This window comes from Octodon degus, unplaced genomic scaffold (genome assembly GCF_000260255.1).
Source record: "Octodon degus isolate 3935 unplaced genomic scaffold, OctDeg1.0 scaffold00040, whole genome shotgun sequence".
In the NCBI taxonomy this organism is placed as follows: Eukaryota; Metazoa; Chordata; class Mammalia; order Rodentia; family Octodontidae; genus Octodon; species Octodon degus.
Window position 1 is genome coordinate 632,604 of NW_004524616.1, and position 17,351 is coordinate 649,954.

At 39.7% G+C, this 17,351-nt stretch overlaps 2 pseudogenes; one reads left to right on the forward strand and one right to left on the reverse strand.

The window, feature by feature from the left end:
• Window positions 1-4,359: 4,359 nt before the first annotated feature.
• Window positions 4,360-5,761, reverse strand: LOC101564816 (annotated as a pseudogene).
• A 132-nt stretch (window positions 5,762-5,893) lies between these two features.
• Window positions 5,894-17,351, forward strand: part of LOC101565209 — a 36,123-nt pseudogene continuing 24,665 nt past the window's right edge.

Consider the following 17,351-nt stretch of genomic DNA (forward strand, 5'->3'; position numbering starts at 1 on the left):
TCTGCTCCAGCCATTCTTTAAACATTGGCATAATAATGTTTGCTGAATCAATAATCCAACATGACAGCATAGAATTCAAATGACTGGCAAGAGCCTTTGTACTAATAATTATCAATAAATGGGTTGTGATGCTATTTTTCAAAGAAACTATTTGAAAGCATTACTATTTCAGCTTCATTTCCTAAATCCAAATCCCAGTTCTATCATTTAGGTCTGTATGATGCTGAGCATATTACTTACTGTCTTTGTGCCTTGAATTTCTCATCAGAAAGTTAACTTACAGGATTTTAAAATATTACCTGAATTAATATACTTACAGCATAGCATCTGATTGCTACAGAAGTGTTAGCTATCATTATCATAATTATTTCTGCTATAAGAGGTCTCCACTTGGATCAATTCAACATTAAATGACTTTATTTTGTGGCATAACTGTTACCAACTGTGTTCTATTTTCACCCCTCCTTATCATTACCAGGGCTGAAAGCATACATGGCTCTTCTGGTTTTGTAAGCAAAGCTTTTGTTCCTGTGATTGTCTCCTCTCTGAGGCTTATACATTATGGGGTTTAGTGGAATACAGATCTTACCTCTGTAAGATGGATGATTCTCTGAATGAGTCTCCCAGTATGATTTCTCTGAATAAGGACTCCTCATTCTGGCTAGTTGCTGTTCTCTATCTGGAAATCAGAATCACCTCTACAACAGGAATTCAAACTCTCTCGGGGAAATATTTTATAATTCTTCCTCTGGTAGCGTGCCTGGTTACCCCTCTTGGTCAAGGGGATATAGAAGGAATGCAAGACTGCTTTCTGAAATCTTGACAATTCAAAAAAATCATATATTTTTTATATTAAATAGTGAAATAGCAGCTGGCACCTCCTTACCCCTCACCCCCTCATAAACATACTGCTCCCTGTACCACTCTACCATCTCTCCACCAAAAATTTTTGAGCACAGTATCAAAGAAATATCTACCACACTTTAAATCTATATTCTTAAAGCCTCAGACACTAACCAGAAGATAATAGCCAGATCATAAATAATTGAAGAAGAGAATGGCTTAGGCACCTTCAATCTCTTAGAAGGAGAATGGAGGGATGCACATCACATTTTTGCTTCCAGAAGGAGTGGAGATGGTAGATATAATTACCATTCAGTCAGTTTTTCTTCTTTCTATGATTAGGCAGGAAAATGATCTCATTAAAGATACTTGTGTCATTATCTACGGAAATTTTGAGTATGTTATGTTATTAACATGGAATTAAGATTGCAGATGAAATTAAGGCTGTTAACCATCCATAGAAAACTTACATGTACTCCAAATATAACCCTTTATGTACCTGCTACCTCCCCATGAGGTGATATTATTGGTGCTGCGGGCCTGGGTCTTGCCCATAGCAGGACAGGAAGATAGCCACCTTCAAAAACAGATGGTTCTATGAATGAAAGTAGTGGAGACTTACTAAATGTTTTCTCAACAGAGTCTTCTCCATCAATGCCTGTTGCCTTTTGCTAATGTGATCATGCTATACTGGTAGGAAATTATGATGAATCTCATGCTTAATGACCTGCCGAAGGGAAATGGTATAAAACACTCCTGTAGTGATGCTCTCTGCCAGTCCTTGAGCTCTTTTTTGCTGTTGCTCATCAGGCCTTGCTCAGGACAAATGCCTGCTCTATTATTCCAGAATGAGAATCTGTCTGACTCCAATCTCCATGCCCTGAACCCCTACACTTTACTGGTACATAGTACCCAGATCAATAAAGTCAAATGATACAAGTCTTTTCTTGTCAGTGTGATGAGTAAAGGGAGATACCTGAGAGACTCAGTGCACTGTCCCACTGGAGACAGCTACTTTATCTAAAATGGATTGAATAAAGTAGCTTTGGCACATGCATTATTTGAGCAGTTCTTAGACTGTGTGCTGGATTGTGTGCCAATTTTTCTGAATAGTTCCATTTCCCCAGGCTATCCTTTCACTGATTCCGCAAAAATAACAGATTATGGATAGAGGAAATGAGTGTGTAGAGAGATCTTTCTGTAGTCTCTTTACCCAAGGCTTAGAACCTATGATTGTTTTGGTTCTGTGATCGCTTTGGTCCCAACAGTGCTTCACAAAGCAGCCAGAGGGATCTCTAAAATTCAGGCATGGTCATGTCCTGCCCATGTCCTCTTTACTGCTATTAAATTTCTATTAGGACAAAAAAATATTTTCAGCAAAGTCTGTAAAGATCTACATTATCCTCCTTGTCTACGACTCTCCCTACTTACCAGGCTCATGGGGAAGGTTACATCAGATGTTACATAAATTGTTTCTTGAAGAGTGTCTGCCCACAGTAGAGTCTGGTTACCTCTGTGATTCACTTTGCATCACTTCTTTTCTTGCTTTGTCCATCATCTCTAGACTTCCCAGTGTACCTCTTATGCTCCAAAGACCCTTTTTGTTGGGAACAGTCTCCCCCATCCTCCCAACACCCTTTTCCTAGATAATTTCCAATCATCCTGAAGACCTCCACTCTGACATCGCTTCCGTGTGGAAGCTTTCTCTTGGTCTACAGAATATATTCCCTTTGTGTTCTCAAAGGCTTTTTATAACTACAGTAGCACTACTGAGACATAATTCATATACCATTCAATGTAATTATTTAAAGTGTACAATTTATCATTTTTAGCACACTGCAGAAATTTGCAACCATTTGCACATTCATTTTTAAAATATTTTAGTACCACACCAAAACACACATCTTCATCATGATTCATTCCCCATTTCCTCCAACTACTCCAGCGCATGATAACCACTAATATCCCTTCTGTCTCTATGGATTTGCCTATTTGAGACATTTCTTGTGCTATTTTATATTTGGTTTTTGTGTTAGTCACTTTCCTGCCTCAGGGACAAAATTGCTGACATACATAACTCTTTTTCTTTTTCTTTTTCTTTTTTTATTTTTTTTTTTTTGCTTTGTAGTCAGTATATTAAGGAGACACTCATACATTTTTACAATTGCCTAAATTCTGATACCCAGAATAAGTGTGTGAACATATGACTTTTTAAAACATACAAGTAAAGCTATTCATCAAAATTTGTTATGCTAATTACAGTTATTTTGGAGCATTAAGTCAAATGGGTTAAAGTAAGCCTGTAACACACCTATGGAGTACCTTCTTATATTACACATGCAGATTACCTGTCCATGAAGTCTCTTCACCTTATTTCAAAGTTCCCCAGCTCTGAAGTCACAACTTATGGACTTATCATGGCCCAGAGAGAAGGGAAAAACAATATAACTAGGAGAGGTCAACATAATTATATATATGACAGCAGAAAAGCCTGCAATCCTAGAAATTAGAAATGCAGGTCCTTAAGCAGCATTATGATAAACCCCTTCTTTAGAAAGGTATCATTTGGGGCCAACAAGATAGCTCAGTGGATTAGATCACCTGCTTATGCAAGTGCAGGGACTGTGGTCTGATCCCAGGCCCACAAGCCACGCTGACCCCACCTCCGGGGGGCTGAGCAGGACAGAGTCTGGGGCATAGTGGCATATGCCTGTAATTCCAGTGCTGGGGAAGCTGAAAGCAGGAGGGTTGCCATGAGTCCAAGCTGTGTAGTGAGACCCTGCAACAACCAAATACATTAATATCATTTCTATCAGTATCACTGATATCACAGGCTAAATTATATTTTATGCCACCTTCAAGTAATAGTTGTGGTGGTAAAATGCAGAGGTATCACAGTGAGTCCCACTTAACACAAATAGCTATAGAGAGACCAACACTTCCACAAACTATTTCCTTTTTCTGATTGCCAAAATACAGTTTTAATCCATAGCTTAACATACACTAAAGTTAACACATGTATCTAGCATTTCAGTCTAAGCTTGTCCATGTAAACAACTGAAATAAATTACAAGGCATGCCCTAACAGACAACAGAATTAGTTACTTTTCATAGGCATCAGACTTCATCTTGCACACTGAAGTCATCATATATACAGGGCAAAGTCAGAGCTTTTGCATTTACATTTATTCATTTAACTTTTTTTCAATGTATTTAGTACATGGTCTGTTGGGTCTCACTACACAGATCAGACTCCTAATAATCCTCCTGTTTTCAGCCTCCCAAGTACTGGGATTATAAGCATATGCCACCACGCCCAGTCTCAATCGCCATCTCAGCCAGCCCGGGGGTAGGGCCGGCATGGCACACCGGGGATTGAACTTCAGTCCCTGCATCTGCCTAAGCAAGTGCTTTAGTATGCCGAGCTATCTGGGTGGCCCTCATTTAACTCTTAAAATACTACTATAATTGAACATTGAAACAAAAACAATAGCAAGTAGTGAGTATATGATGATTCTAGTCCTTCGCACGCTCACTACTGCACACCACATGCCAGCAGTGAGCACTATTCACTGGCCCCACTCAGAGGTCTGACACTGAACACCACCTTGGGGATGATGCTCGTCATCCTCATAGGCTTCTCCATTTTAATGGCGCCATCTTTCCTGATTTGGATCAAAGTCCACCAGTTCTACTTGATCCATTTTATCAATCTCTTCTACTTCCTTCCTCTCAGGCAAAAGTTTTTCTAACAATGAGGATTTATCAGGAGATAGAAAGCCATTTTCAGGAAAGTTTACCTTAAATTTGATGATTAGGCAACCCTTTTCCTATGGTCTATGGCAAATTGGCACGCCTTCATTTAGCATACACTTGATGTCTCCATGCTTGACGATTTGACCTGGATGAGAAGTGACAACTATTGTTCGGTTGTCAAGAGTGGATACTGGCATTTGGAAGCCACACAGTGCTTCAACCAGCTGTATATCCATACACATGAAAACATCTTCTCCTTGTTGAGTAAAAACAGCATGGTCCTTCTGGTCCAACACGATGATATCTTCTGGCTCCAGCCTCATTCTTGGTCTTTTTACAATGGAATGTTATCTTCTGGTCATATTTCATGCCTTTATCAATAAGAATTTCTAGAATCTTCTTTTCTCTACCTTCCTCTGTTGCAATTCTTACATCTATTTCTAGAAATGATGTGTTCCTAGAATTCCAGTGCCCTGGCACTCCATGCACACAGACTGAACTTGCTGAACCATTCCAGGTCCTATCTCATGAATTCTTATTTGCATTCCAGTACTTCAAAAGTTAGGCCAGCACTTCAGAGCTCCTTTCATACCACTTTGGCCTTCACACTTATCACAAATCACATTCTCTTGTAGAGCCAATTTCCTTGTGGTAGTATTATATAAATCTATGGTAACTGAGAGCTGATGCACTACATTTTTACTACTCTTTTCTCTCTGCATCCTTCCTCCCCCTCCAATGAATATATCAAAGATATCCATGGGGGAGCCAAAAACTGCCACCTGCTCCACCCTCCTTAATTACCTGTTCTCCTCCTTTGTCATGTATTTCCCTCTTCTTGGCATCAGAGAGAAGTTCATAAGCTTAAAAATAGGTTTAAACTTTTCGCCTTCATTTGGATTCTTATCAGGATGGTACTTCAAAGCCAGTTTCCTACAGGCCTTTTTTAGTTCTTCAGTGAGATTTGACTTAACCCCCAAAATATCATGTAAGTCATTACCATTTTCTACAGGCAGTGATCAAGCTGGGCTGCAGTGGGTTAGGCAGGAGGGAGCACATAGTCATTTTTAGGTCAAGCAGCCACCGCTCCTCTGCCTCTCAGCGTGTTCTGGAAAGTTCCCAACATACACAACCTTAGGAGGAGAGATTTACCTTGGCCCATGGTTTGATAAGTTTCAGGTCATGGTGATCTGGCTTCAAACCACAAATATAGTGATGGAAGATCTTTACAGAGGAAAGATGCTCACCTATGAAGGTCAGAAGCAGAGAGATAAAACAAAAGAGACAAAGGCGAATGCTGGAGCAAGACATACCCTTCCCAGTCACATTCCCAGTGACCCCATTACCACCATCTTGTAGCACGTTCACCTATGAATCTGGTAATGGATTAATCCTCTGATGAATATAGCCCCCTCATCATCTTCTGAGAGACTCTTCTGACTTTTGGGAGACAGTAGTTCCAAACCATTAAACCTTTCACCTACTATGGTATTCTCAAGGCCCATTCAAACTGAAGCATGTGTTCATTAGTATTCATTCTTTTTTATTTCCAATAATATGCCATGGTATGAATACGTTATATTTATTCATCCATACATCACATGATGTACATTTGCATTTTTCTTTGTGGACCTTAGAATTTAACAAATGACAGTCATATATTCATGTGATGATTTCATTAATATCTACCTTTTGGTCCAGTAAGTACCTCTGAAAGGCAAATACATATTATATCTGTTTCTTGCTCACTATTGTATCCCTATTATCAAAAATATTTCTTGATTGAAAGAATGTATGACTGAATGAAGGCTAAACAAAAACTGAGAGCACCCAAAGGGACATGATTTTTCTTCTCAGATTTTGTATCTTCCTATCTATCCATCCAGGAAATCTCACTAAAATTGCCTTCATATTCTGCAATGTCATCTTGAGACAAAATATAGCTGAGCACATCAGCTTAAGAATTATTCATAAAACTTGATTTTGCTGCCATTAGGAGCCTCGTCCAGAGAACAGGATCCTGAGGAAGAGATACCTCACCTTGTCCTATACTAAATCAGGCATTGTAAGTCCATCTCTACTTACTCATGGCACCAGGAAGGAAATAGGCACATAGAACCCTCCTTCTACCTCTCCCACACACATATGTGCTCCCTAGTGCCCCATCTTTTACTCAGAAAGTGTGAAAAACCTTTTAAATAACCGTGTGGCAGTGCTACAAGTGGTGGGAATGCAAAGAAAGTCCAACCTGAGTCTCAGGCTGCCAGCATCTCAGGCATGCTCAGAGTTGTCTAGCTCTTGTTTTTCCTCTGAGGTCAAAGGAAAATGTTGCCAACTCTGGAGAGTCACCACAGCCCGCTGTGCTGAAAGAGGCGTGGAAAGCAGAACCTTTGCCAGCAGAAAAGAAGAAGCAGACTGTCCAGAGTAGTTCCTACTGGGAAAAGCAGTTTGGGTGAATGAGAGTCGCCTTTTGCTCAATGCAGACAGAGCTATAGGAGAAAGCTGTTACACTATGCTTTTTACTTGCTGAAGTTCCCACTCTTGGTGTTTATAATACCAACCACTGTTACAGAATGATGCGTAATGCAGACTTGGGTTTAGTCTTAGTGACACCTGACCACTTTCATGTTCATATGATGTGACAGGCACAGTAATAGGCAGGTCAGCTTGCTGGACTCCCACAGTGGTGCTATGAAGGACATTTTATAATTAACCCTTTTTATAAAAGAGGAAGCAGAGAGAGAAGTTAGGACTTAGAACAAGTTTGCAATGATATTGGTAGCTGAAACTAGACCTATGGATAAATTTCATGTTCTGTATTCTTAATCACCTTACTAACCGTATATTAGAATACTGGATCCTTCTTTAAAGAGTGGTTTTAATCTGTTTTGTAGACTGTGAGCTACTCATTTAATTACTCTGTGCTTTCACTTTTTATTGATAAGATGGAAAATTAATACCTGTTTACAGAGGTATGAAGATCAGGCTGAAAATAAAGCATTTAAGAGCAATAAAAATAGTGTGGAAACTCCAAAGGTATCTCAGGAAGATGTGTAATATGACAACTATCATATGTGAAATCCTCACTAATTAATAACTGGAGCACTTTTAGAGAAAAAAGTAATGTGCACATATACTATCCTTGTGTGTTATTAGCTTATTTTGGTAAAACTAAAATTCACAAGGGCTACCTAGTTCTTGATATGTCATTTTAGCTAATCCTGATCATTTCATCCATCAGTTTTATTGTTCTCAGTCAGCGCAATAATTGTGCAATTGTATTTTCTGGTCCATTGAAGTTTAAGGATACTGTCAAGCCATGACAAGAGGAGTCAAGTATCAGGTTTATTGAATTTATAATTTAACTATGTGGCCTGAATCCACTTAAGAGGAAAGAAAAGAAAAGAAAAGCAGAGTTTTCTGTGGTCTCTGGGTACAGTGAATCATTCACTTACCTCATATCAACTTTTATCTCTAACTAAATAAAAAATAACTTCTCAAAATTTCATATATTGCATACTGAAACAGAGGCTAAGCAAATGTTCTTTTATCTTATGAGTGTTGTTAAACATTTTTATAAGTCACTGAGTCTTATCTGACAGAGAAGAAAAATATGTTCCTATCTTAACAGCATGTCAACTGTCCTGCATTGTTTCCCTCTGGATCCAAACCTCAGGGCTTTTCCTGGTCCATTTCCGATTCTATATTTTACCTGAAATATATCTTTGCATGAATATATAATAACTCATCAATAATTGACCAAGCTGAGTACTTTCTAATAAGGACAGTTTGCCCTATTTCTCTACATAATTAAATATACTGACCATCCCTAAACATTTTAAGGTAGGCTGAGATTTAATTTAAGATTCTGGTAAGCTTCCAGACCAATATTGAGACACTGCATAAATTTGTTACCATAGCTTGTACTGCCTTCCCTAATCTGGGTGGCAAGGCCCTACATTCTTTGAACATTTCATGGGGGACTACAGATAACCAAAAGCAATCATGGAAGAAAAACCCCAAGTTATAAAATATTGTCAAGAGAAGAGTTACATGGTGAGCAATAGGCAGGTGTGACATCCACTGACCCACCAGTGGGTATACATAAATTAGTCGGAGACATTTAGACATTTAGGCTGGTATCCTCCATCCTGTATCACAAATAGTCAGGCGCTACTCCCAGTGCACGAGCCTGAGGCATGAGCTAACCATTTAGTCTGAGTCTTATCTTTTTTTTTTTCTTTTAATGTATTTGGTACAAGATCACACTACACAGCTTGGATTCATAGTGATCCTCCTGTTTTCAGCCTCCCCAAGGCTGAGATTATAGGTGTGCCCCACCAAGTCCAATCTCTGTGACTGGCTCATCACACCTGGGAGCAAGACCAGTGCAGCATGTGGTGCCAGGGATCAAACCCTTGTCCCTGTGCTTGCCGAAGCAGGCGTTTATCCACTGAGCTATCTCGCAGGTCCTAGGCCGAGTGTTGTCATCTGACTGGCCCTCATGGAGTGCTGAGTTGAGTGATACCAGGTCACACTCCCATCTCTCCTGCATTAAGCACAGAAAATGTGTTGTAAGACTGTTGCCTCGGTGACCAAAACACCAAGCTGTCACTTAGCCTCACCGTGTGACTCAAGTACTCACATCTTACTTCTGATGCATTGCTATCACCTGAGGTAGCCTGCTTCTCATGGGAAGGAACTGTACTGTGTACCCAGGTGCAATCGTAAGCACAGTGTTCTGCAATTTCAGGGGAGAGCAAATAGGGACAGAAAGTCCATTGAAAGACATTGATACTGGATGTTACTGAATTATTGGAGCTGCCCGTTGGCCTTATCCAGCCTACCACCAGTTGAACTTTGCCTAGGAAAGCAGTTGTTTCAAACCTCCAATGATTTCCTATCAGGATAAATTCCTAGTGCCCCTCAAAAACATGAAAAGCTCTTTAAAATCCACCTGCAGTGGCCAGGGAAGCAGCTCAGGGGCACAGTGTCTGTCTGACAAGCATGATGTCGTGAGTTTGATTCCTGGTACAAGAAATAATAATAAAAAAACAAAGAAAGTGATAAAAATCCACTCTGCCTGTCTCACCTATTTCACATCTTTTCCTTCCTCTCTGCCTTTCTCTGCCCTTCCAGACTCCCACTTGCACCTCCAGGATCCCACCAGACCTCATGGCCACCAGACAGTTCTTCCCTCTGCCTACTTATGCATGCACACAGCTCTCTTACTTGACCAACTCCTATTCAAGTTTCAGTCTAAACTCAGCTTTCTCCAGCTCTACCTCCACTCCACTAAGTGCTATTTGAAAAAAAACTCTGTCCCCTCCCTTTTAGCAGCCAGTGTACACAGTCGATAATGTCACCAATTCATCCAAGTCACATCACAAGCCTGGAAGCTCTCTGTGGCTTTTTAATCCTTATTTTCTCAGCATCTGTCACACTGTCTCATACTGTGCAATCCCCATGTAAATATTTTCTTTATTGATTTGGTTCTGTGTGTGTGTGTGTGTGTGTGTGTGTGTGTGTGTGTACAGGGTCTTGCTATGCAGCTCAAACTCAGTGATCCTCCTATTTTTAGCCTCTGCAGTGCTGGAATTACAGGCACAGTCCACCCACCACACCCGAACTCAGTCACCAGCTCAGCACACCCAAGGGTGGGGCCAGGGCTTTATATGACACCAGAGATCATTGATTTGGTTTGGTTCTGTGCCTGCACCACCATGCCCAGTCTCAATCCCCATCTCAGCACACCCCAGGGGTGGGGCTGGCACGGCAGGCCCAGGGACCGAACTCCCAGCCCCTCCTTCTAAGCAGGCGCTTTAATCCGCTGAGCTATTTGGCCAGCCCTTTGGCATCAGTCTTTACCCTAAAGACAATTAGAGACATGTGTTAGCTCAGTAATACAGTCCTTTGGCAGGTTTCTCATCTCCACAAACCCATGTTGCAACTCCTTATTGTACCACCTGCCTTCCACATCCCATCTTTTCCCCTGTCCTAATTTATGCATCTCTAGATGTTGAAATTATCAATTCCATCCATGTGAACATCACACCCCAACACTTAGGACAGATGAGCTGAATCAAAAGGGATATTTAAGTATTCTGAGTGCATGGACCAGGACTCCTCACCAGATGCTGAAAGAGGAGGGTCACTTGGGAGCAATTCTCTTGCGATCTGACATGAGCTAAAGAGTGCCCCGCAAAGCTGAGTTCCTCAACTGTGTTCTGCAAAAGATCAGTTCTGGATCAGCCACACCCCATATAGGTGGGGAAAACATCATTATTCTAGCCAGTATTCCAAACAGCAAATGTTGCAAGGCATAAGTGTTACTGGTCCTAATTCAGATTAGCTGCATTCGCTGCAACTTAAAAGAAATCACAGGGGAAAAAATGCTTGCACATCTGTACTTCTCATTCACAGGCATAGCCTTACTTCGAGTCTGGAAGTCACGAGAGATGCTACAGATAGGGTTTTATTCAGATTACCATGACTAAGAACACACTTTCTTAAATCACAAAAACTGGATTCTGATCCTAACTCTGCTACTTACTAGCTAGGAAAGACTTGCACAAATCCTCCCTGTTTCAGAGTCTGATTCCTCAACTGTAAAAAGGTGAAAAATCTCTAGTTCTATGATTAAAAATTAAATAAGCTAATCTGTGTGCAGATGCAGTCCTGTAGAGATGGATGAGCATAATTTTCCCTACCTGATAGGATGAGAGTCATGCTTAAGTGACAGTCTTCCTAAAGTACTTGGCATAATGTCTGGCACATACTAAACATTTGATAAATTAATTTTAACTAGGTGTAGTAGTGCACACCTGTAATCCCAGCACTTGGAAAGCTGGGATTGCTGTGAATTCAAAGCCAGGCTGGGCTATATGAGTTCAAGGCCAACTTGTATTGCATAGTGAGACACTGCCGCCAAAAAAAAAAAATGAATTATATCATTAACCTTAACTAAAACAGACTTGCAACCTAAGCCTCCAAGAGAATCCAACTTTATGTCATCAAACTCACAATCTATTATAGTTTCCTCAGGAGGAAAGTATTGGGTGGCTGCCAGCACCAAAGCTATGACATGGAAAGCCTCAGTATTCCCATGAGAAGAGTACATCCCCTGTGTGAACCTCTCCCTCTGTGTCCTCCTAGTAGTGAATCCATCACTACTCTGGACGGTATCCTAACTCTGTGTTCTGGCCCCAGCTCACATATAGATGCCAAGTGCTTATTTTCAGGGTGATAACCTTTTCTTATGACTGACAACTTTTTCTTATAACTCTGAAGGCAAAGAAAGAATAACAAGATTTGACCAGGAAAAATTCTCACAAACCAAATTGTATGGAAAAATCCAAGAGATAGAAGGGTAAACAGAAACCAAACCCATCCGATGCTCTTAGTTTTGTTCCTGCTGCATACCCTGCCAGAACGGCCCTTGTCACTGTCCCTACATGTCCATCCCCAGTGCATTCTCCTACGCAAATCCTACTTTCTTTGTTCCTCCCACTGCTACAGTTCACCATACCATCCTGAACCTGACTACTCTATGTTTATTAATACTGTTGCTTGAAGAGCTTGCGACACAGTATCTAAAAAGGTATTTCATATTTGCCTCTAACTCATTAATTTACACTCATTTTAACAACATACCAGCTTATTTTTTTAATCAGTCCCTCCCTCCAGAAGAATAATATCCCTTTGAGTGTAGATTTCCATCCACTATAAATTCTCCCATATCTTACTTCTCTGAGCATCCAATAGGTCAGAAAAACTATACTTTAGAAAAGCAAAGAAAAGTGGACATTATAAAATCAACCCACTAATAGTACTGGTGATGCACAGATGGTTACAAATAAGGCTATCATAACTTTCTGACCCACTATCTTTGTTATCTTTAGTACTAAAGAAAGAAAGCGTGACAAAGAATAAAAAAGATAAGGGGGGAGCTAGATGTGTTAGGGCACGTGTATAGTCCCAGCACTCTCAGAAGCTGACGTAGGAGGATGGCAAATTTGATACTGACTTGAGCCTTTTAATGATTTAGTGAGGCTCTTTCTTAACATAAAAGTTGTGAAAAGGTTGGGGGATATAGCCCACTGTGAAAGCCCTGGGTTCAATCCCCAGTACTGCAAAAGAAGAGGAAGAAAAGGAGAAGGGTGGGAGTGGAGGAGGAGAAAAAGAAGGAGAAAGAGGAAAAAGAGGAGATTGAAGAAGGAAAGAAGGAAGGAAGGAAGGAAGGAAGGAAGGAAGGAAGGAAGGAAGGAAGGAAGGAAGGAAGGAGAAAGACATTGAGAGAAACTAAACATGCACTTTATGTGATTCTGCTGAATTTGTTGGTTACTGTAAATGATGAATAATCCTAGGGTCTGATCTGGCCCAGCAATAGATTGACACATATTGTGAGGCCACTCAATGATGACTTACAATTGAGTAATTATGGTCAATAAAAACAAAACACAGCACCAAGACACTCAGGAGCACTTGGGAAACACACAGGATGAGCCGTGACAGTGTTCACGTTCACAAGTGAACAACTCTACTCTTCATTGGTTAAACTTGGCCACTCCCCGAGGTTTCAGAGGTGGCAGTGGTGTGCTAAACAATTCCCCATTTGGTGTGATGCCTTTGTGGACACAGCTCTTCTGAACTTTAGGAGAACACGGAGATTTACGCTGTGCTTTGTGGCAGTGCATTTCACTTCGAGCCTTCCAGCTCTGGGGGGGTGCTATGTTTTATACATCAGCAAGCGCTAGAAAGAGGCCAATGTCAAAATGACTTTCTTCTCTTTGTGCATTTCTGTGAACATCTGCTGACAGCGCATATACCTAGGACAGGAAAGCCATAAAATTCAGCTCTAATTTTCCAGGAGATTCTAAAATATATCTTCTGGGACAATAAAGAATCTAGTCTTAACAATGTTTACATAAGATCATAAATAGTAAAATTTAGCTTTTCTAAAGTACTCTGGAAAAGCATAATGCCTTACACTGAATTTTATTATCTATTCCTTACGGATTCCTATTTTATTATAACTAGTTACACCAGGCAAACTTTACAAATAGCCCAATCATGTCCTCCTTATTCAGTTGCAACCCAATTCAAGTGTGATTTCCATTTCCTTGACTCCCTCATTAACTCAGATTTTTCCCTGGATGACTCAGCTACTCCTTGGATGAGAACAAGCTTTGAAGATAAATTAATTTTTTCAGGACACTAGGGTATATACTGAGTAATTTACTTTGAAGTATGAGAGCAAATGAATAACACTTGAAGATTTTGTTTCTGTCTTGCTAGCAGCCACAAATTCAGAGAGAGCAAAGAATTTCTGAGGCTGATTTTTTCTTTTCTTTTTTTTTTTTTTCTTAGTATCTAAGTTTGAGGTACAAGTATATTCAAGCTGTCAGATGGAGAAAGGAAAATTCCATTTCTTTTACACCAGCCTGATGCTACATTTGATGTGATCATCAGTGTCATCAACATCAACATCTATCTATTTAATACTATGATGTGTCAGGCATGAGTTTATTTAACCTATAGGTATATCTGTCCTATAGGCGTATGTTTTTTTCCATGGCATAAGTGAGGAAATTCAACCTTAGAGACATTAAGAAACTTCTGATTGCCCATATTGTACTAAGTCCTCCTACATACCATAGCTCCCATTTGGCTCCTACTCAGCAAAGAACACCAAATGCCAAAGCTATGAGGCTGAGGCAGTAGGATTCCTCTGAGTTCAAGGCCAGCCTGGGCTAGATAGCAAGATCTTGTCTCAAAGGGCAAAAAAATATAAACAAATGGGCAAAAAAAATGGCAAAGCTCTGATTTTCTTCTTTTCATGAAGAAAACTCCTATTCCCTAGAATGAGTTCAATTTCATTGTTTTTGTTCTAAATCATACTGAATTATCAATAGCTTTATAGGTTCCTCATTTATTCAGAGAGAGGTTCCTCATTTATTCTTGTATGCATGCTAATATTTGTACCTAAGAGATCATTAGCCAAAATGAATTGCTGAGAGCACTTTAGCAAGTGCAATAAGACAGCATTAAGAAAGGGCAATATGTGGGGTTAAACCTGTGTTACAGTGATTGGCCACAAGACAGCCAGCCCTACCCTAAGCATCCCAGAGGCCATTCCTCTTTCTCACAAATTTATTCCTTTTCCCATTCTGGAACCGATGGATTCTTTAAAAAATAATAGTAATAATGATTTCTTCTTACCCTCCCTTGCAAGGCAGTGTCAGCAGGCCCCAGGTATGGGAGAAAATGGAGACATGATTCTTATACAGGAGCTGTTAAAATATACATACTTGTGTTTCAGGAGATACCTTTCATTTTTAAGATAATAGTTATTTTCTCCCAACTGTAAAAGTAATTTATGCTTATTATAAACCATTCAAAATATAGAAAATAAGAAAATAAAGATCATCTATAACTGTACCTCAAGTTTATTTTCATGTCAACTGATTTCATTTGCTTCCTGAGAGAGAGCTAGGACTGAGCCGTGGCTGGCTCAATAAACACAAAATTATTACTTTTCATTCCAAATCCCTACTATCTGAACCATTCAAAAAATTTTTTATGACTAGTACTATGAAAGCAGAATTTTCTCATACACTTTAAAATCTGTAAAAGGTTAACTTTCAGGGGCTGCCTGATCCTATTTTTTTGTCTCCTTCCCCTACCATTGAGCACTTAGGTTGTGATCCATGTACATGTGTATTCAAATGTTTGCCACCAACTCTACTTCCTCATTTTCAGAACATTCTTAAAAAGGAAATTTTTATATCCAAGGGAAATTTAAATTTTAATATTTGCTACACTTTTCCAAAGAGTAAATACTAAATTTTACAAGAGTATTATTTATAAGAAAAGTGCCTGGACCTGTCCAAGTCACCACACCACCAGCAGCATTGAGTTTACTACTTTTTTTGACCACTTTCATGGGCAAAAGTCACTACTTTTATATTCAACAAAACTTATTTTATTTCTACTAAGTTTGAATATATTTAATAAATTCAGAAAATCTTTGTATTATTCTTATGTAAATGGCCTGTGACTTTTGTCATCTTTCTAACTTAGCTGTTGTTTTCTTGTTTACTTTATGAGATTAATATACATTGTCTTATTTTTTTATTTTTATTTATTTTTATTTATTTATTTTTTTGCAGTACCAGGGATTAAACTCAGGACCTTGCACTTGCAAGGGATAAGGCAAGCATTTATTCTACTAAGCTATCTCACTGGCCCCTGTCATATTTATTAAAGACATTTTCTGAACAGCATTTTCCTTTATGATTTCCTATATTGAGATTATATGTACAAAATTATTTTCTACTTTACTATCACATACACATTTATTCATGTTATCTTTTAGATTTTTATAGATTTATTTTATGTTAAAACTTTGAATACATTTGTAATTTATTCTGCTGTATGGTTTTACATCAGGATATAATTTTTTTTCATAAAAAGTACATTTTTCTGGTCATACATTTTTGTATGGTTTACTAGCTCCTTAGTAGTATGAGATGAACTCATCAACACATATGAAATTTTTATACCTACTACACATGAAGTGTGTACTCAGATTATGATGGGAGTTTTGAATTGTATTTAATAGCTCTCTAAAGCCCTACATTTTTCCCTACTTATCTTTCTCACTTCACCTCTTGAACACTGTTTAGGGTCATTGTTTTCTGTTTTGTTTTTTGTATTTTTTATTTTTAGGGAAGAGTCTGCAGGGTGTTCAGGGTCTCACTACTAGATCAGACTCATAGTGATCCGCCTATTTATAGCCTCCCAAGAGCTGAGAGTATAGGCCCATGCCACCACTCCCACTCTCGAACGCCCTTTCAGTGCACCCCGGGAGAGGGCTGGCACCACAGGCCCAGGGATCAAACCCCTGGCCCCTTCACCTGTTTGAAGGCACTTTATTTTATTTTATTTTTTAATTAATCTTATAAGAGTTTCAAAACAGATTAGTAGGAGACCCCTCCCCAGCCAAACCCCAGGCCTGGCATGAGTGTGGGACCATCTGCCTGCTCCTCACACACAAAACCCCTCCCCAGCCAAACCCCAGGCCCAGTATGAGTGTGGGAACTTCGGACTGCTCACCTCACCCAAGACCAATCCCCAGCCAGATCTCTGCACCAGGCCGCCTTTGGAACCTTGCAGCAGAACTCCCTGCAGAGAAGCTAGGAGCCAGACCCACCCAGCTAATCCAGGAGCTGAACATCTTGCCAGAATGGCACAGCAGATTCATTTCTATGAGCTGCAACAGGAAGAAGCTGAGCACAGCAACCAAACCAAAGCCAAGCACATCTGGACAACTTAAAAGTTGGTAGATACAGACCTGATGAGCTGAGACACTCTGCTGGACCCAGATCCATAAGAGTGTCCTCCCTTTTTCACTATTGATCTACAAAGGGGGCTACAGGTAGCCAGGTGAATGAGTCTGCCTGGAAGACTCCAAGGACATCAAGGAGGGATTAGACAGAATTCAGGGGAGCTAACTTAAATAGAAATTCCCAATTTAATATCTGCTTAGCTGTACACACATAGTGTTTGCTCTTACTGTGTGAAATACAAACCCATTAGTTACAAAAGTTGTCAACTGCTAAATATCACTACCCATTGTTAGTGTTCTTAATTGTAGCTCTGTAAATACAAAACTAAAACTGGCTTAACCATATAATCTCTTGGGTAAGAATTTTGGTGGCCTGCACAGAACAAATACAGGAGGCACTAGC